This window comes from Durio zibethinus, chromosome 2 (assembly GCF_047325235.1).
Source record: "Durio zibethinus cultivar Kanyao isolate XHJ-2024 chromosome 2, ASM4732523v1, whole genome shotgun sequence".
Classification (NCBI taxonomy): Eukaryota; Viridiplantae; Streptophyta; class Magnoliopsida; order Malvales; family Malvaceae; genus Durio; species Durio zibethinus.
In genome coordinates, this window is record NC_143163.1 from 11,592,367 (window position 1) to 11,614,719 (window position 22,353).

Genomic DNA, 22,353 nt, shown 5'->3' on the forward strand with positions numbered 1-22,353 from the left:
GTAAGAATAGAGGAGAATGAATTTTATCTGCATAAATTTGGTATTTGTGGCACTTCTTAACATAACTGATGCAATCATTTTCCATTATAGACCAGTAGTAACCAGCTCTCATGATCTGTTTGGCCATCATATGCTTATTAGCATGTGTCCCACAAATTCCTTCGTGTACTTCTTCAAGTATCATTCTCGCTTCCATAGCATCAATGCACCTTAGCAAAATCTGATCTTGACTCTTTTTATACAAGATTTTTCCATCAAGCACAAAACCTGCTGCTAATCTTTGAATGATCCTCTTATCATTTTTTGAAGCTTGCTCTGGGTAGTTTTGACACTTGATATACTGTACAATATCATAATACCATGGTTGTCGATCTACCTCTTCTTCCACATTTGAACAGTGGGCTGGTAAAATTTTCATTTGTACTTTAATGGGTTGAATTCCTATACTATTATTTAACTTGAACATTGCTGCTAAAGTAGCCAAGGCATTCGCAATCTGGTTTTCTTTCCGAGGAATATGTTGAAATTGAATCTCTTAAAAATGCTTCCTCAAGCCAGCTATGTGCTTTTGGTATAACACTAGTTTCGAGTTCCTGGTTTCCCATTCACTTTCTAGTTGATAAATTACTAAGGCTGAATCCCCATATACTTCTAGTGTTTCAATTTTCTTTTCAATGGCCATTTGTAATCCCATGACACATGCCTCATATTCAACAACATTGTTCATGCAATTGAAGTCTAATCTTGTGGTACATGGGTAATAATTTCCTTCTGGGGATATTAGCACTGCCCCAATGCCATGCCCCATTATGTTGGATGCCCCGTCAAAAAATATTTTCCATACTTTTCTTACAGGCTTTTTATCTTCATCCTACACGATTACCATCAAATCTTTATCGGGAAACTCAAACTTCATAGGTTCATAATCTTCTGTAGTTCGATCAGCAAGAAAATCAGCAATTACACTCCTTTTTATAGATTTTTGTGTTACATATACAATATCATATTCTGAGAGCATGACCTGCCATGTTGCTAGCCTGTCTAATAAAGATGGTTTTTCAAAAATGTACTTGAAGGGATCCAATTTTGATATTAGCCACATCGTATGGTAGAGCATGTATTGCCTGGTCTACGAGCAGTCCAAGCCAAGGCACAACATATTTTTTCTATTTGGGGATACTTGGCTCGTACTCTGTAAACTTTTTACTCAAATAGTATATAGCATGCTCTTTTTTATCAGCTTCATCTCTTTGCCCCAATACACATCCCATCGATTTTTCTTGAACCGTTAGATATAAAATCCACGGCCTTCTTGTAACTGGTGGAACCAACACCGGTGGGCTTATTAAATACTCTTTAATCTTTTCAAAGGCATTCAGGCATTCTTCATCCCATTCACCAAGATTATTCTTACGAAGCAACCTGAAGATTGGATCACATTTTGAGGTAAGTTAGGATATGAAGCGAGAAATGTAATTCAATCACCCCAAAAAGCCTCTCACCTCCCTTTGCGTGCGTGGTGCTAACAATTCTTAAATGGCTCAAATTTTATCAGGGTCTACTTCTATACCTCTTTCACTAACTATAAACCCTAACAATTTTTCAAATTTAACAGTAAATGTGCATTTAGCTGGATTTAACTTTCAAAAAGCTTTATGAGATTAACAACATGATCTTCCCCTTCTTGAGACTTAGCTATCATATCATCAACATATACCTCTATCTTCTTATGCATCATATCATGAAAGAGAGTGACCATTACCTTTTGATATGTGGCACCAGCATTTTTTAGCCCAAAAGGCATAACTTTATAGCAAAACGTGACCTATATTGTCACAAATATAGTTTTCTCCATATCTTCACGAGCCATTTTGATCTGATTATAGCCAAAGAATCCATCCATGAATGAAAAAATGAAGTGCTTAGCAGTGTTATCCACAAGAGTATCAATATGTGACAATGGAAAATTATCTTTTGGACCAGTCTTATTTAAATCTCGATAGTCCACATACATTCTAACTTTTCCATCTTTCTTAGAAACTGAGACTATATTGGGTACCCATTCAGGGTATTTGGCTACTTCTAAGAAACCAGTGTCGAATTGCTTTTTTACTTCTTTTTTTATCTTCAATAACATTTCTGGCTTCATGCGTCTCAACTTCTATTGTACTGGTCGACATTCTGGTCTTAAAGGTAACTTATGCTCAACCACCTCTATGCTAAGTCCTGGCATATCTTGGTAAGACCATGCAAATACATCCATACTCTTGCAGTAGATTCACCAACTTTTGCTTCTCAATCCGTGATAGTGAAGTACTGATCCTAACTTTTTTCTTATTGTCATCATCTCCCAAATTTAATGGGTCAATTGATTCTTGGTGGGGTTCTATAATTTTCTTCTCTTGTTCCATCCATTTCAATAGATCATGAGGTAAATCATAGTCTTTTGAATCAACATCGTTATCAAGCTCACTAATATAAGTTGAATTTTTAAAATTAAACCCGATTTTATTACCTTGGTCTTTCATAATGTTCATTATTAAAAAACCTGAAAATAGGTATAATCACAAAGAAATATATATTGATCTTGGCAAGGGCAAAAAGAATGGAAGAAAGGAAAAATGAAAAATAGAGAACATGGTATAAGTGAAATGCATTACATTCATCATTTTATTAAGACAATGTAAAAAAAAAACTATACACTTAACCTCCACATGCTCTTGGGCAAAAGCTATTGGAATTTTTTTAATTTAAAGGTTCAAGGACAATAAAAATGGTACACCATTCTTTGAGTCTCCTAAAAAGAAAAAAAACTATCTTCATCTTGCATGACTCCTTCATCTACTTCCACTTGAAGTCATGAGAAAGCTTTCTCTAATCCCATTACCAGTCCTCCTTGTTTAACTCTTATCGACCCAGGATAAATATACCTAGTTGAATGAAAGATTTCATACAAATAAGGGAACATCATTTCCCCATCAATCGAATTTTATCCTTTGAGGCATGCCATTCTCTTTTCTTTCTTTTCCAGTATTACATTTTTTTATTAGCAGCTGTAGGTTTATAGCTTAACCTCTATCTTTCTTTATTTTCAATCGGGTATAGTGCTCTTGTGATTTCTTGTAGAGCTTTTACTAAACCTTGCTCGGCTCGCCAACCTTTACCAACAGTCTGCTTGATCATCATATTCGTAGCTTTTGACAATTGAAGGATCGGCATCCTTGACCCTTCTCTTACATAAGTAGCGTTTGTTACTTCAAAAGCTTTTAAAGAACATTCAATTGCTTCTTCTACTGTCTCAACGTAAGGAGTTGTTAAGGTCTTTGTTACCAATAAGTCCTCTTCACCATCCACATAGACTTGTTTTCCTTTCATGATAAATTTTATCTTCTGATATAGTGATGAAGGTACAGCTCCGATCGTGTGAATCCAAGGTCTTCCAAGTAGACAACTTATGCTGGAGTTATGTCTATTACTTGAAATATGACATTCAAGGTATAAGGACCAATCTGTAATGGGATCTCTATATCAGCAATTACCTCTCTTCATGCCCCATCAAATGCTCTTACAATCATATGGCCATTCCGCATGTAAGAGGGGTCTATTGGAAGTTTTGTCAATGTTGTCAGAGGCATAACATTAATAGACGATCCATTGTCAATCAGCATTTTGGCCATAGTGTAGGACTTACACTTGACAATAACATGTAAGGCCTTAACACTACCACGTCCCTCCAGAGGTATTTCATCATCATTGAACGTGATGAAATTAGGGTCTGTAATATTCCCAACCATGTGATCAACCTTTTCGATAGAAATGTTGTGCTCGACATAAGCTTGGTTGAGCACTTTTAACAAAGCATTCTTATACGGCTCAGAGTTCAGTAGTAGTGACAGTAAGGAAATACGAGCTGATAATTTATTCAACTGGTCAACCACACTGTACTCACTATGTTTGATGATCTTTAAAAATTCACAAGCTTCTTTTTCTGATATCGGTTTGTTAATTTGCACTTTGAGCTTACCACCGATTGAGAATCTTGGCTTTCCCTTATGTCTTCTTCTCTTATCTTGCCTTTCCCTTTCCTGGCCCTTTCTGACATTTCAGAAGTATAAATTCGACCACTTCGGGTCATTCTTCCTATTCTCGTTATGTTGGCAGTATTCTCCGTGTTTGGATTATTCGAGGTCATATTAGGCCCACGCATCACTACATCATAATCATATTGCCATGGGACTGCTTTTTTTATTTGATAAAGGAATGGACTAGGGACATGAATGGTCATTAGTCTCTTAGGAGAAAAGATAGTTTTCTCAGTTAGGGGCTCTGGTTTCTCATCATAGTAAACAGTGAGGGATTTGGGGATAAAAGACTTGCTAAAATGCTTGTCACCCACTGTATTCACACTATTTCCATCATATTCATTGTAGAATTCAATGATGGCCTCATCCATCAAGCTTTGCAATGTTTGCTTGAAGGTCTCACAACTTTGGATCGAATGTCCAATTGTTCTCCCATGGTATTTATAAAAATGGTCTGGGTCTTCATGACTGCCATTGTCATCCAAAAATAGTGGTTGAATCATGCCCGTCTCATACAAACGGTCATACACCCTTTCAAAAAGGGTCCTCACTTCATCCGTGCATCTTTTTATCTTTTCATATTTTTCCTTACCCACCATATTGATTTTTCCTTCGGTGTAATCCAGCAAGGGGTTTCCACTAACATTCTGCTTGAATTTAGTATCAAAAGATAAAAGCCCATCATTTATCAAACCTTGCACCTTATGTTTAAATGCTGTGCAATTCTCAATAGAGTGTCTTGTAACTCTGTAATGATAATCGCACTTGGCGTTAGGGTCATATCAACTTGGGTAAGGTGGTCTTAATGGTTTCACATAAGTAGGAGCGATAAGATGGCCTCTCATTAACTGGGGGTACAAATCGGTGTAAGACATGAAAATTAGGTCAAAATGAGGTTTTTCTCGATTGTCATTATTCTGTGAGTTTTTTTTATTGCTATTTGAGTAGGTTGGTCGAGTAAATGGTCGAGCTGGAGGTGCAGAGGTGTAATTAGATGGTTGAGGTCTAAAACTTGATCTGGATAGTGATTGTTGGGGTGCTCAATAATGGTACGATTATTGAGATATTTGGTTTATGGCAGGGTAGTAAGAGGGGTATGGATTATACGGGACAAAAGGATGGTGTGGAGGATTTCTGTGAATAACAGCATGTCTCTTGCTCTTTCTTCCTTAAAGTTACTGTTTTCTTCTCAGACCCTTCAATTTTATCACTTTTGATAACGTTCTTTATCATCTCCCTTGAGATTACCATGTCAGAGAAATTTTTCATGGCATTTTCTACCAATTTGTCATAATACGGAGCCTTCAGTGTATTGATAAATAGCACAGTTATCTCTTTTTCAGTCAGTGGTGGTTGGACCTGGGCTTTTACATCTCTTTATCGATGTATGTATTCTTTGAAAGTTTTCATCAATTTTTTCTCCATATTTTGTAATGACAGCCTATCAGGGGTTGTATCCAAGATATGCTTGTACTAGGTAAGAAAAACTTTAGCTAAGTCTTTCTACGAATGGATCTTGCTTCGATCTAACTGTATATACCATTTAACTGCTGAACCAGTCAAACTATCTTGGAAATAGTGTATCAATAGTTTATCGTTATGGGTATGACCCGTCATCTTTCTACAAAACATGGTGATATGAGAAGAATGACACTTTGTCCCATCATATTTCTCGAAATCTAAGGTCTTAAATTTTGGTGGGATAACCAAGTCAGGCACTAGGCTGAGCTCGTTGGCGTCAATAACCTCATAAATGTCATTACCTTCAACCGCTTTGAGCTTTTCTTCGAGTTGTTCATACTTGTCTCGAATTTTTGAATTTATAACAAGTTTTGACATTTCGTGAGACTTTTCTTGTTCAACAAGGTCGTCAAGATTTGGTACCATGATGGGATCGACTGGGATGGGTCTCGAATTGGTATTCAAGTGGGTCGGTTGCTAACTTGAAGAATGATTAACATAGGGGTATGGTTGTGCACTTGGTGGTTGTATATGTATACCCCGAGAAACTTGAACCTGAACCTGAGGTGGAGTAAATCCCGAAGGGTATAATGGCTCTTTCATATTAACCTCATCTCTTGTCCTTGATGTGCCAGCGACTCATTTTCTTTTCATTGATCCAATCAATAGTTGTCTTAATTCAACCATTTGTGCTTCAATGCTTTGTTCTATTTCCATCACTCTTTCTCGTATCTCTTTCGGTGCCCTTTCAACCCTTTCAAATCTAGCTATATTCTCTTCTTCCATGGCTTGAGTCTGAGAACGAGTATTATATCTATGCAAAATTGATGAATTTTGGTTCCTTGGCTTTGCTATCCTTGAACCTTAGTTTATTAACCATGAATTATATCACATAATATAATGTCGTTGATATTGTTGTTAATATGAAAATATATGCATGAAATGAATGAAATGCAAATTAGGGTATTGTCTTGGATCGATCGAAACAAAAAGAAACTTTCATTAACCATGAGAGTCTTTATACATTATCCAATCATTCTTGCATTAAAGCTATAAAAATATTTAATTTGAGCATATTACTCCTTAGCTTCATAAAAAAAGTGCAATAATCTTTGACTGTGGCCTTGGGTCGATACAATCTCCCATTCAAGTGCTTTCGCCTTTTCAACCATGTTGCTTACTTTTCGAACAGCCTTGTAGATTTGAGCAGTCAGATGTTTAATGTATTGTTGCCTCCCTAAACTTTCTGCTCTTCACATCTCTCGAGCATCTACCTCCATATTACAAGTGCGAGCCCAATAATCTTATCTCTCTTATCACTCAGTCAAAATCTTGTCTATGTGACTCTGATTGCTTGTTAATTGAAGCTCCAAGCTCATTAATTTATGCTCTAAGGCTTTTTTCTCACTTTCCAAATCAGAGTTCTTGTTTTGTTCCCTCCTTAATTTAGCTTTTACCATCTCACTTTCTTTTTGGTGCCTTGCTACCTTTTCAGAAGCTCCTGAAATTTTTTTTTCCATTCATGCTATTTTTTAGTGAGTGTGAAGATCATTTCTTTATTCTCTCGAGCTTTGTTCTTCCAATATTCCACCATATCTCGTAGTTCTTCCACATCTTTCTTGGATTCTTTCAAAAGTTTACTATCCAACCTCAATTTTTTATTTTCTTGATGCAGATTTTGTAGATTCTCTTTCAATATTTTTTGTTCTTTAGTCAACTTTTATACTGCATCATCTCTCATCATCAAATCATATCTTAGTTGGTTAACCTGATCTATCATAGCCATATTTTCTTTCTCTAACCTTTTTCTTTCAATCTCAAACTCTCGTTGAGCGATTTCAAAAGTCGATAATACCGGTACTGAAATAGGAGCTGGTAACTTCTCTGAAATGTCGGTTGGTAGAGGTTTAATTTCATTAACCCTTTTCATCCTCCAAGCAAGGTAACCTTCAGTAACATTATTTGTGCATCTAGCTGGGCTTATTCGGTTGATCTGTTTTTATACTTTGATGATTTCACGAACATTTTTCACATAACGGAGTGTTTTATAATCAAACTTGAGTGAACCGAGCCCATGAGTCATAGGGATGAACTGCCATGAATCATATTATCTTTGAACCATAAGAGGCGCATAACTCACTGCCCCCCATATTTCTAACAAAGGTACCCATGGCTCATCTCCATAACTATATAAGATGGCCATTGAAAGCATCCATGGTGCCCTCCATGTTACATCCTCGCTAGTGAGCTTCAAAAAGAATGCCAACCATTGACCTTTTGTCCAATCTTTCCTCCATTCTTTAGTAATAAACTCCTTGATAGGACTGAAATGAATGGAGAATGGCTGAAATGATGTCTTTTCTTTTCCCTAAAAATGCCTTCTGAGCCAGACAAAAAGTAATTGAGCACACCTCATAAATCGTCCTTCACCCTTTCTTCGACAAAAATTAAGTGATCTAATAGTCTCTGCCAAAATAGTTGGTGAAGGTTTTATACCTTTATCTAATTGCTCAAAAAAATCAACCACTGATGCTTCTATATGTCCTAAAACCTTAAGAAATATCATCAATCCATAGACGGCCAAAGCAAACACATCTAACCCCTAATCAGTATCAATATACTTTCTTATGTACTTGAGTAGAAAAACTGATGTAATAGTCTCAACCCCATTCTTATCTTTCTTGTGCTTGTCTATCTCTTCAACCTCCACTTGCATGATCTTGGCTAATTTTTTTCTATATCCGGTAGTCTTATGCTCTTTCCAATAGACCTTATCTTGATTAGTAGACTCAACCCGGAGTAAAAAAGAATATTCTTCGATCGTGGGGGCCAAGTCTTCTTGGTTGAATACAAAGCATTGATAAGATGGATCCCAAAATTGTATTACAGCTCTCATCAGCTGTTTATCAACCTTCACTGATATAAGTAGTGCTACATCTTCGTATTTCTTGGAAAAAGATTCTTTTCTCTCTATTCTCCACTGTTTCCAAATGGCTTCCAATTCTGATATATTATTCTGACTGAGATCCATATACACTGACTGTGGTAGCACCGACATGTGACTGTCTACTAAGCAATCTCTTTCTTTCCCCTTAGTACCTTTTGAATGGCTCTTGACCTCTAACTAGCTCTTACACGCAGACGACATCCTTTAGGTTTTTTGAAAGTTTTTCTTGAAGATTGGTCCAAAACAATACCCTCTAAAAATATGGTACCTATATGATGCATGCAACAAAATTGAAGACCATAAAACAAATCAATAATGTAAATAAAATAAATAAATAAAAAAGAGTAAATGAATGAACAAGTATAACAGAATATACATAGTGTCCTAATCTAGGTAATTTTTCGAAAAGGGGTAGTATGGCTCTATCTTAAAGTTGGATTTTACGGCTCACTATATGTCGGGTGAAGATTTACGTGTCTAAAGGTTCCCAGATTATTCTTCACATCATCGTCCAATATAGACTAGTAAGGCTCCCCGATCCTCACCATTACAGGCTACTAACGGAATGGGTTCAATCTGAGTGGAAGTGTTTCGCTAGCAAATACGAAGGTTATCACCTCACGAGAGCGTAGCTATTTCACTTCCTCCTAAAATGGATAGAGCCCGAGTCTAGAGCTCATGCATGAATATACAAAGTGTGTGCAAAATAATGTATTAATTAAAATAACATGAATAAATCATAACCATAAAATCAAAATAAATTAATAACTAAAATACAATTGGTTTTATTCATTAACATATATATTTTGAAAAATCAAAATAACGGACATTAAATGAAACGTCAAATAAAACTAATTAAATCCAACAATTCCTAATAGTGTATAATTAAAAGTTTTGGCTTGACTCTCGAATTTAATCCCCAGTTGAGTCACCAAGCTGTCGTAATGATTTTGGGACCACCAACGTAAATGAGTTTTTAAAAATTAAAGTAAACGAGGGAATCGCCACCAATCTTTGTTAAGGTGTGATTGGCCACCCAATAGTTTATCTTTTCAATAAAACTATAAAAACGGGTTTAAAGTTTATCGAAAAGATGAATTTTGGTCTATGAAAATCAGGTTGGGTTCGAAAGTCGATTACGCATGGGGAAGGATTAGCACCCCCACAACACCCATAAATTGGTACCATTTAATTACGTGCTATTTTCGGTGTTGGATATAAATTATTTTAATTTGAAAATTAACATTAATTCCCTTCATTTGAAAAAAATAAAATTTTACTAAAATATTTATTTAGAAATATTGAGAAAATCTTTAAGTTAAAGAATTATCTTAAAATTCTCCATCATCTAGGCAGAATTTAAAGTAACTTTTTTTGCCTAAGATTTAACACAATAATCCTTAAAATGAAATAATAATCTTTATAAAAAATAATTGTTAGTGACTCTCCAACATCTAGGCAGAGTACCAAGAATTATTTCTTTCGGAATGTTATTTTTAATTTATTTTATAATATCACAAAAAGATTTTTTTTTTTTAAAGAAAAGTATTATTCCTTTTTTTTACTATAAAATATTTATCATCGAACAGCAAATTAAAGAGAGAATAATACAGTCAAATCTTTATAAAAATGTATGTATGCTAATGAATGTCATTTACAATGAAATGCAATTTAAGAGTTGGATTCTTAAGTATAATGAGACCACCCCGACTCTCTGACATCTAGGCAAAGCTTAAGTGTGACTGTTTATATTTAAGATCCCAATTTTGTTATACTTTTTATTTATTAATCCCATTATTAATGTGAATTAAGAACTCGTGTGAAAAGACTTATCGAAGTAAAATCTCTTAAATACCCCATCATCTAGGCGGTATTCGGGAACAAATTACTTCAAATAGAATTTTCACACGTGTCCTTAGGATTTTTAGGACTTTGGATTTTAAGAGGTTTTGAATTTTAGGAGATTTTGGATTTTTAGGGATTTTAAAAACTTAAGATTTTGAAAATTAAAAATTAGTGTTTAAGATTTAAACAAATGCGAACATCTCTAAAAATCTCTATCATCTAGGTGGACTTTCGGAGCAAGTTCAATTTTTTATAATTTTTGAAAACTAATTAAAATTTTCTTATGTGTTTTTTTTATGAAAATTTATTCATAATAATTCTCCAACATCTAGGCGAAATTATTTGTTTGAAAAAATATTTTTTATTCCCTCAACATCTAGACAGGGAAAATAAAAAACTTATTCCATTATTATCACTATTTAAACATTTTAATACATATATTTTTTTGTTATTATCTTATATTGTTTTCATTTTATTATTATTAAAAACAATTAGAAAACTTATCCTAATAAATTTAAAATTTATCATGCATAAATATCAAAGATATACTTAAAATAACAAAAATATATATATAAAAAATAAAAAATATTTTTTTTTACTTGAATCAGACCGATCAACAGTCCAGTCAACGGCGGTTCGTGTGAGCCGGTTGAAATTGGCTGAGGTGGGTCGATGAATCGATTTGCGTGGATCTCAGGTCGGGTTCGGTCCACGCGCGGATCCTTCTTAAACTTGAAACGACGTCGTTTTGACCTATGCTCAAAACGAAGTCGTTTTTACTTTTATATTTTCTATAAAAATGAGATTTTTTTTTTTAGACTCAGTTTTCTATTTCAGAGGAAAAAAAAAAGAGAGAGAGAGGGCTTTGTCTCGCCGTCCAGCTGCCTTGTCGTCCGACCGTCGGAGCACCGTGCTGACCGTCGCCTGGTCCACCGTCGTCAGTGGTCAAAAATTTTAAAAGTGACCAGGAGGTTTCGTTCAACCTCCTGAGCTCAGATCTGGTGCTCCTTCATCGGAAGCGACCTCGATTCGTGTAGATCGAGTTTTGAAGTTTTCAGTATCTTTTTCTTTCTTTTTTTTTTTTTTGAAAACTAACTGATGCTTTTCTTTCTTAGTGTAGGTGGCTCGACGCTAGGTTCCTCCCTGCGGGAAGGACTATTTTTTTTATTTTTTTTTGCTTTTTTTTTTATTTTCGTAAATCTGTTTAAGTATTTTGAGGGGGATGAGTTTTTTTGTCTGAGAGATTTACGGTAAGGGAGCGTGTTTTTGTTGATCTGGTGAGGGGATCGGAGAGTTTCAGCTAGCTCTGAAATAAGGGAGAAGCTAGTGTTTTTATAAGGTTGAAATGGTGGTTGCGTGTGTTGATAGAGTAAAGGGATTGGACGAGAAGGTGTTATGATGGCTGGGGTGGTGGTAGGCATGAGTGGCTAGTGGTGCCGTGCACGACGCCCGCTGGCACTAGCCATTTCTTCTTCTGTTTGGCTTTTCTGTTTGTCTTTTTTCTTCTTTTTTTTTAATTTTTTAATTTTTAATCTTGTTAAAATTTTAAATTAATTAATTTTTAAATTATAAAAATGTAGACCCAGACAAAATTCGGTGTCTACAGTGGTCATATTGCATATATTTCTTAAAAAAATGTGTTCAAAAATTGTTTCTCCTATCATATATATATGTTTTTACTTGAAAAATTATATATATGTTTCTATTCGTTAAAAAAAATTACATCTTTAGCAAAAAACAACTAAACCGAAATATCCATTACTTTACCCAATCAATAGATTCTACATCCAAAAGTAAAAGTAATGTAAGAAAACCCAAAACTGATCGATCCCCTATGGGACCAGATAGATTGGTTTTTGTGGGGCAGTAGGTGATGAGCCTTTTTAATCATAAAAAACCATATTCCTTCTTATTCAACCTTAAACAACATCTTCCTCTCTCAAACCTTAAAAATTCAATCCTCTAATCCTTCCAAAATTCATCCTTTTTAACTCAAATTTCTTGAAAATTTCCTTTTACCCACTTGATTTCTTGCAATTACATCTTTAAATTTCTTCAAAACATGGCAAAATCTATCATTCTCTACAAATTGATCCCCTTCGTGCCATCACTCAAATCCTATCTTTCACTCATTATTTTTGGCTCTTTTTAACATATATTTTCCTTTATCACTCGTATTTGCATTTATCTCCTTACTCATATTTTAAAGGTTCTTCGATGGCATCCAAAACTAGACCACCTTCCATTGCTTCATTAAGTAAACATACAAAATCTTCCTAGGGAAGCTTCTAGCATACCCTCAAAACTCTCCTTCAACCAAAATTTTGAAAACTCTATGACTAAAATCATTATGAAGTGAATTTTGCTCACTATGACATCAATAGAAGAAGGGTAATCAATCTTGACTTTCTTCATTCAATTGAATTTCCATATATTAGTGCTTTTGAGAAATTTGGCTAGATTGATTATTTGAGCATGGAAGAAAGTGTATTTGAGAACCTAGTTAAGATATTTTATAGCAATGCTACTTGTATTGAGATTGATAGTCAAGGAAACAGATTTTATGTTGATAGATTTAGAACTTATAAGATGGAAAGAAAAGTTATTGTGAATAAACAACTTTTGGCTTAACCTTCCATGCCAGAAGATAAGGGAGACACAAACACTAGATATAATGTAATTGGCCTAGCACAAAATATCTTTGAAGATGATTCAATGATGGTTACCCCACTCAAGTCTTTAGGTTATCAAAGCAAAATAGGTTGTTACACTTTATTGTTACCCATGTGTTAACACTATTTGAAACCTAATACTCCACCATTAAGAAACAAGATTATTGGTGGATGCATAAAATCAAACATAGAGAACTACCCAACCTTATGTACTTTATATTCAATGATATAATGACAGTTGTTTAAAATAGAAATACACATTAGTTTATAAGATAGTGATTAACAATCTATTTAAGAAATTGGGTATCAATATTAGAAATGATTGTGAGATTATGTCCAATGATCCTTGTAGTGTTTTAGGAATACATACACTTTATAAAATGAGATATATACAAAATGTAAATGGCATATTGATTAGAAAGTATGAGGTTGCACTTGAGCAAGAAAAAAAAACATGAGAATAATGTTGACATCAAAACGATCCTTATAGTCCACCTTTAGGTATTTAAGGGGCTTTACAAGTTCTTATGGCACAAATAAATAGTTTACATTCAATGGTTGGGAACATGAACATTAGGCTTTAAAACATAAAGCTTACCCAAATGGGATCATCGATCAAAATAGCCATGTGGGAACTGTTTAAGACAACATGAAGCAATGCTTTCAACATTTCCTCATTTCCTCCTCTTTTATGACTAACTCTTACTACATAGCTAACTTGGATTTCCTACATATCATTTTTTAAGCATTAATTTTTCTTTTGGACATTTTGTTTAGTAACTCTTACTTTTGCACCTTGCGTTCTTTAAAATCAATTGGATGACTCTCTTTATTTTGTAGCTCCATTTATGTTTGGTTGTATGATATTATCCTAAATTGTTACTTTACATGTCTTATATGTTGCTAACATTATTCTAATTTTGAGATTATGTACCTTAAATTGATCCTTTTGCTATGATAAAAATAGGGAGAATTTATTGAAAATATGTTATTAATATGTATGCTCTTTATATGTGATGGATTTGCTAAAATGGATAAAACTTACCTATTAAGTGATTATTATGCTAAGAATGTGATGAACTTGTAGGTATGCTTGCACTAGAAATAAGGTGAAAATTGAGAAAAATGACTTTAGTGAAATTGCAATTGTGCTTATATTTAAGGGGAGTTTATATTTTCAAAGGGAGAAATTTTTTCAAAGAGTGTTTTTTTAAAAGTAAATTTATCTTAAGTTTTGTCATATCAAAAAAGGGAAATGGTTAGCCTTGAATTGATATTTATTTTGAAATTACAAAACCCTAATGCTAAAACTTGGAATAAATTGCTTTGAACTCAAAAAGAAATTTTTTTCAATCATTTTTTGACGAAAAATAACTTCAAACCGAAAAACAAACTTTTTTCTTCATTGAAAACTTGTTTATATACAAAATTAGGAAAGAAAGATCAATCCCCTTGTAAACAAAATCTATCATCCCTACACAAGAAAAAATAAAATGATTGATTTTTTATACATAAAAAGGTCTCAAACTTGAAGTTTTCAAAAAATGGATCGATCCCTTCTAAAATGGATTCATCGATTTTTCATACAAAAACTTCAATCATTCAAAATTTGCTAAAATAGATCAATCCCTTCAAAAAAGGGATCAATCAGTTTTTATTCTGCAGAAATACATTTTGGCTCAAAAGGCCAAAAACAATCAATTGATTATTGTTTTCAATAAAACCTGCAAGTGCGCAAATCATAATCAAGTAATAAAATGAGTAAATAAAGTATCATTCTTACATGAATTATATAACTGAATTGTTAGGTGACAATCAAGTACCAAAGGTGATAAGCTACTATCTTATATCTAAACTAATGGAAAGACTGGTTTGAAAACAATTGAAAATAATAAAAGAAACATTGTGTAGGCCTGGATCTACTTATACAACTATCACTTGGAAAGTATTAGATTGTAGCTAAATAGATCTATAACTAAAATAACTAAATGCCTTAAGAGAAAAGAAAGATTAATGAAGACAAAAAATTATAGAAGCATAAAAGAAAAAATGGAAACAAGATTGCATTACCAAAACTTAGGATGAAAGAAACTAATATGACCGAAACTATAAGAACAATAAAACAACTTGATCACCAAAATTTGTAAAGAAAGCTTTAAGAAAACTAGATCTTAAATGAAAGAATGCTTATATTAAGAAAAGAAATAATTTAGAACCATTAATCTATCACCTTAGTCAAACTATAAAAGAAAACTTAAAGAAACTAAAAAACTAAGAAAAACCAAAAAGAGAAGAAAATAGATGTATAACATGAGATGTTGAATACAAAAGAAAGCCTTGCTATTTATAATAACGGGTTCAACTATGGTGGTATTTGGATTACAAGAGTTCTTTTCATATCCAAATTCTAAGAGATAAAAGCTATCTTAATCTTCAAATGGTTGGCCGAATGTGGAGTCTTGGGTCTTAAAAAGTCTTAGCCGAATGGGTCATCTTGGGATTCAATCTTTTCCATCCAATTGTCTTGCATGATTGACCTTACATTCATCAAGTGTGGCTTGGTTAAACATGGTTTATCAAGTCCATGTAGCTGCATCTAATCCAAACTTTTTTAAATAAAAGATCAAATAGTCCTTCTTCCATAATAACTCTTACAGTGGTGATCAAAGAGTCCTTGTCTTTGTAAATCTCTCTTGGCTAAATACAATGAGGAGTCCTTCTTCAAATATAAGTATTCAATCTTCAACTGCATTCAGAAGTCTTGTAAATAAGATAACATAATGCATGTAAGAGTTTTAGTGCCATTAGGATTCCTTAATCCAAGTAAATTTACAAAACCAAATGCCAATAAGATTAAGCTAATCTTCATTTTAACATGGGTGAATAAGACAATGATTAGGCTTGTCCTAATCTTGCATGGATTTTGCATGAATTTCACGTTCAAGTACATAAAACCTAAATATCAAGAAAACAAACATTAAAGGCACCAAATTCTCTCAAATTTTAAAATTTTTCAAAAAGAACTTATAAAATACTATATTTTTAGTGCTATCATTAATCCCATCCAAAAATGGATCGATTGGTTTAGCAGAGCATTTAAGGCATTAAAAGAAAGCAATGACTCTTTTCTCCTTTCTACATATATAAAAAGGTCTCTCACCAGATTATAAGCTATTAAGAGCTAAGAGAATTTGTTACTATCCATCTTTAATCGTCTTCAAGCATTAAATAGCAAATTGATATGTGAAAGAGCATAACTTCTCATCTTGTACTCAAATCCTCTTGTTATTATTCATATATTTTATTTGCACTTCAAATTAGCAAACACCCAACCTTTGAAAGATTTTTAAATTTGTAAAACACTTGTTTATAGTCTTGAGATTAAAAGTTTGAAAGGAATGTAAACCTTGAGAATTGAATGTGCTGATTGTATCAAGTTTTGGAAGGGTTGGTTGTAACATTCAATATTTATATAGTGGATTGAGCTCCTTAGCAAGTGAGGCTAAAGAATGAGACATAGGGGCTTTGTGGAAAAACCAAACCTCTATAATTTTCAGTGTTTAATTCTCCATCTTTACTCCTTTACTTTTCAAATTATTTTACTATGCATATATATATATATATATATATTGTCTTTATTTGCTTGGAAATACATATTTGTGATCATTACTTAATTTGGTAATTAAATTGTCAGAATTTCACATTAACAAATTCATCCTCCCTCTTAGTCTGTTCAATACTTTGAGCTGACGCATCATATTTGTGTCTCATTGAAAAGAACCATGTAAACTTGGAATAATGGCCTACAAAAATAACATAGTAATTTTATCCACCATTTGAGTGAATATAGGGATTGGCCTAGACATCAGTGAACATTAACTGCAGTGGTTTGACACTGGAGAAGCTTTAATTATGAAAAGGTAGTTTATGGCTTTTATTGCATAAACAAAAGTTACATTCAGAATGCTGTCTAGAAAAGTCATGCTATAAACCGAAAGATTTGAGCATAAAGTTTAAAATCCTTGAAGATAAATGTCCTAAACTTCTATGCCAAAGATCAACTCCTGGCTTAGAAGTAAGTGCTGAACTTTTTGGTTTATTTGATGCAGTGAAAGTAACTGGAACATTATTAGCTGTAAAAAGTACCCGGAATATTATTAGCTGTAAGAAATTCATATATGCTATTTCTGTTGTATCCCTTCATCAGAGATGCCCCCGTGGCCAGATCCTTCTTAAGCAAATAATGCGAAAAGAATTCAACAGAGACTTGATTAGTTTTACAGATTTTTGAAACTAAAATAAGGTTTCTTTTTACTTTAGGAACATGCAAAACATTTGAAAGAAATAAAAGCTTTTACGAAGTGGTGATTTGTGTAGAACCAGTGTGATTGATGTTCAAACCTGAGCCACTGCCTACCAAAATCTCATCAAAACCTCCATAGTCAAATAGAATGATAAGCTACGGAGATCATTTGTAACATGATGGGATACGTTGAGTCCATCTCCCAGTTCTGTTTATTTGTTGAGTTTGAGACATGAACAAGGTTTGCTCTTGGTTTTGAAATAGATGAGATCTTGTAGTTCTTGCAAATTTTTGCATTATGGTCGAATTTCCACATAATTGACAAGTTGGTTTGCTACTGTTGTTATTGAAACTTTGCTAGCTGAATTTCTTTCATGATGAATTATAGGTAGTTCTTGGATTGCTGGAACCACCATTTCTGATATTATTGCCTCTTTGTTGGTTAAATTCATATCATTTCTCTCGTCTTGCCATGTTGGTCGTCATGATAGGTATAGTTACTACCTTTTCTTGTTTGATTACGGCTTTAAAATTTGTCAGCTCGTCATGCAATTCTTCCAAAGATATTGCACTTTCTTAAGCTCTTATGGCCGTTGATATCACTCTAAATTCTGTTCCAAGACCATTGAGAATGAAGATTATTAAATCATCTTTAGCTACTTGTGGCTGAGCTAAGGTTAGTTTATTTACAATGCTTTTCATTACTCACATGAATTATACTACTAACTTGTTCCCTTGTGTAGATAGGAACAGCTTTTTCTTAAAGAGACAATACTCTTGATCAGGTTTTGCTTGCAAATAAGTTTGTAAGCTTTGTCATTGCCTTATGAGATGATTTTGATGTGGCTATCCTAGGTATCACAGTTTTTGAAGTTCACGCAACAATGACATGTAGGATCCGTTTATCTCGTCTAATCCTCTTTAAATATTCCGGGTTTGTGGTTGTTTTGTCTAGAGTGGTTTTGGTTGAAAAAAGACATGGATATGAACCATTGACATAACCTACTAAATCAATACCAGTCAAAAGGGTGCCAAATTGGAGATACCCGGGAGGGAAGTTGTTGAGACTATCCCTTAGTTTGCTGTAGCTTTGTTGTAGACTTGCGACTGTTACAACTGAGGTTGATGTGCTGCTGCTACTGTGTTGTCTTAATATAAATAATAAATAACAATACAAAATATACATATGTGTTATGCATCTACCAAAATGCCAATGAATTTACAAAGCTCCCTGCTTTTCTTGAGTGCAATCAACATGTTTTCCACTAGGAAATTAGATGAGAAAAATGGGAACCTCCAATTCCACATCTTATCCAGACACATAACATCTGACTTGATCTTAAAAATACAACCACTAACCAAGTGTTATAAATTACTAGAGAAAAAACAACAATGACTTGGAGAGTGTATTATCCAACCAACATCACCTACATTACACATGCGCCTAAAGCTCTTTGGGTCCTTTTAAGTCAATGAGGACGTGGGTAGATTAGTTGTATGGCATTTGGATTTAGTTAGCAGTCATCAACTTCAACACCCATTCAGGCAGCTGGAAAGCCTCCCAGGTGTTGAATTTGGGACTCCTCTCTGTATCTTCATGATTGGTTGCATTACTATTTTCGAATATTGGAGTTTTGGCAGCTAGAAAGCCTCCCAAATGTTGAATTTTGGACTCCTCTCTGTATCTTCATGATTGGCTACATTTCTATTTTCCAAGCTTGGAGTTTTGTTTATCATATATATATATATATATATATATGTAAGTATCTTTCAACATTCAATGATGGTAGGAATAATTGGATATCCTTCCACTTTTGCAAGCATTTTGAAAAAGTTACTGTGGTTGTTTCCTTTTCCATGATAATTTTACACTCGGCTCGGGGGAATTAAAAAATTTTGGTTTATCATAATTTTTCATTAATTACTATCCTAAAAAAATATTTGTTAGGAAAGAAATGACAAGTTACAAAATTACTAAATAAAAAAGAAAAAATTATTAAAAATTAAATAAAAAAAAAAAACATCATTTAATTCATTTTTATTATTTTAGAAAAAAAAAAAAAAAAAAAAAAAAAAAAAAAAAAAAAACTGAGTTGGTTTGGATGGATCTATGCTATACCATTTGCTAATATAGGCGAATCTAAGTAAAAGTTGAGACTTGAATTATCAAACTAGGTCGTATTCGAATAAACATGTATACTAGATCTTAATCTTTCCTGATTCATAAATACCTTTGTTCTTTATTGTTAATAATCATCTCAATCAGGGATGGATCTTGAATTTATAATAAAAAAAAGGCAAATAAATAATATTTGTTTACAATAACTATTATAACAAAATAAATTTCATTAACATATAATGTCAAACACTTCTTGAAATATAAAATAACAAAATATTTATAAAAAAAAATTAAAATGTATAAAAATTCAATTTTATATGAAAAACTCTCGAAATGATTTTTCTAACATTTGTTCATATGTAGTTATTTTAGAAACAATTTTAGAAAGCTATGTTATCCAAGTTCACTTTTAGGATGCCGTCATTAAATAAATTAATTGTACAAGCCGTAATAAAAATATATCACCTAACTTCAAAAAATTAAAAAAAAATTAGATAACTTCAAAAATATATATTAAATCTTTATATTATGCTATCAAAATTAATCTAAGTCTAAAAACTTTTTAAAAAATTTAAATTATCAAAGAAGACTACTTGATCACACTAAAATGAAAACAATTCTCAACAAGTGTTTGTTTAGGTTTTATATTTGTAATAAATTAATTTGGATCTCATTTTACATAAGTTTTTTCTTTTTTGGTTCTTTTACTTTATTGTTTGATTCCTCATAAATAGTTGTTTTTCTTTTATCCATTATAATTTTTTTTTTTTTAGAATTTTTGAACTTTTTGAAAATTTTTTAAGAATTAATCTCAACTAATGTCAAAAGAAGTTATTATTTAACTAATAATAATAATAATTTTATATTTAAATCGTGAACCATTACTTTACTCAATGGTTTTTTTATTTTTGAGAATACATTCATATCCTTTAAATATTATAAAATACCTCTATTTAAATGTTTCTTTTACAATTTTGTGAAAAATTTTGTGGTGGCAAAAAACAAAAAATTAAAAATTTTGGATTTATTTTTATTAGTTATATTTATTTTTGAGATTTTAGTGGGGTAAATTATAAGAAATATTAAATTTTTGGATAACTTATTAATGGTAAAATTTATTTTTCAAGATTTTAGTTGAAGCAGTCACCTTTATTGCCTTCATCCTAGATTCATTCCTATCTCCACTCTAAATTCGTTCTTGATCTCAATACTAACCCTCATCGACAATCACACACAACTTAAAAATAATTTTTTTTTTATAAAAAAAGGTTGCACTATAAGAAAAGAAATTGCAAGTTTTGTGATTTGAATTTTAAACCTGTTATATATCACTTTTTAATAATAATTGTATAAACTAACTTAACTAAATTTTGAATTTAAAAAAATTTACGTTTTAATATTTTGAAGCAAAAACTTTTTTAAAATTATTTTTAATATATTTATTTAAGTATATATATGCTAATAATGGATTTTTATATGAGTTTATATTTGATATATTATAAATGTATAAATTCTATACATTATCAGTAAATCAAATTATATGGCTTCGTTAATGAATAAATATCAATCCTTAAAATAAATATACAAAAATTAATTTTTTTTAAAAAACTTACTTAATGAGATGATATTATCTAATTCACTTCATTAATAAAATGACATCATCTTATTCACTGATAGTATATAGAATCTATACATTAATAGTGCATTAAATATAAATCATTTTTATACTATGCTATGAGATATTCTTTTTTTATGAAATGTTATGAGACATTCGATTTGCTAATTTATATACAGCTCATAAGAGTAACCGAAATTGAAAAATAAATGTTGTATAAATAGCAAAACTCTTTTGATAAGTTAAAAATATATTTTTTATAGAAAAAATGTGTTTTTAGTAGTGTTTTTTATAAATGGCTTTAGACCATAATAAAATATTTAATATGATATTTGAATTTTAAAAATTTATAATATAGTATTTAAATTATAAATTTGTTAATTAATATGGTATTTGAAGGATTATTGTTTGTCATGTGTTATCATTTGAATCAGTTACTTCAGAAGTGAGTAACACATTAGTTAATATATTAATAGTTGAGCTAGCTTATTAAAGATTTTTAAAATTTAAGTACCACAAAAACACACTATAATTTAAGGTAGCATTTGATATAATTTTCATGATCACTATAATAATTTAATCACTGAGTTTATCTTATTATTAAAGTGATCTTATCATTTGTGATCTTGAATCATTTTGTTTTGTTAAAAATAATTAATTTTTAGTAAGTAAAAATAACTGTGTTTGGTATTATTAAAATCAAACATTATTTTGTTTGAAGTACTAAAACAACCATACACATTTTAATAGTTACACAAGTTAATGATTTCGAGGTAATTTAAAAATAATAATTTGTATACAAAATATTAGTAATATTTTATTTACTTCATAATAAATATAATTTAATTATTAAGTTAAAAATATATTTATGGATAGTAAATAGTATTTATAGTATAAATCATATAAAAAGTATTTGAATTAGAAAATAAAACTAATATATTAAAATTGAAAGATTATATTAATATATAAATTTAAAAATCACATAAAATAATTTTTAACTTGTTACAATGAATATTAATTTGAAAATATTAAAATTATAGTATAAAATAATTACTGCTAATTTTAAGAAGAAACAAATTTTTAATTCGCATATTAAATGAGTAATATTGAATAATATTAATTTTATATATAACCTCATCCCTATAATAAAATTTTTTCACCCTTTTGAATGTGAATTAGATTATCCTCTAAGGCAAGGATTTAATTACTCTCAATGAATTAATATCACTATCACGTAAGATCACAAAGGTAGTGTTTAATATTATTTTCAATATTACCACAATAATGTAATCGCCGAGGTGATCTTATC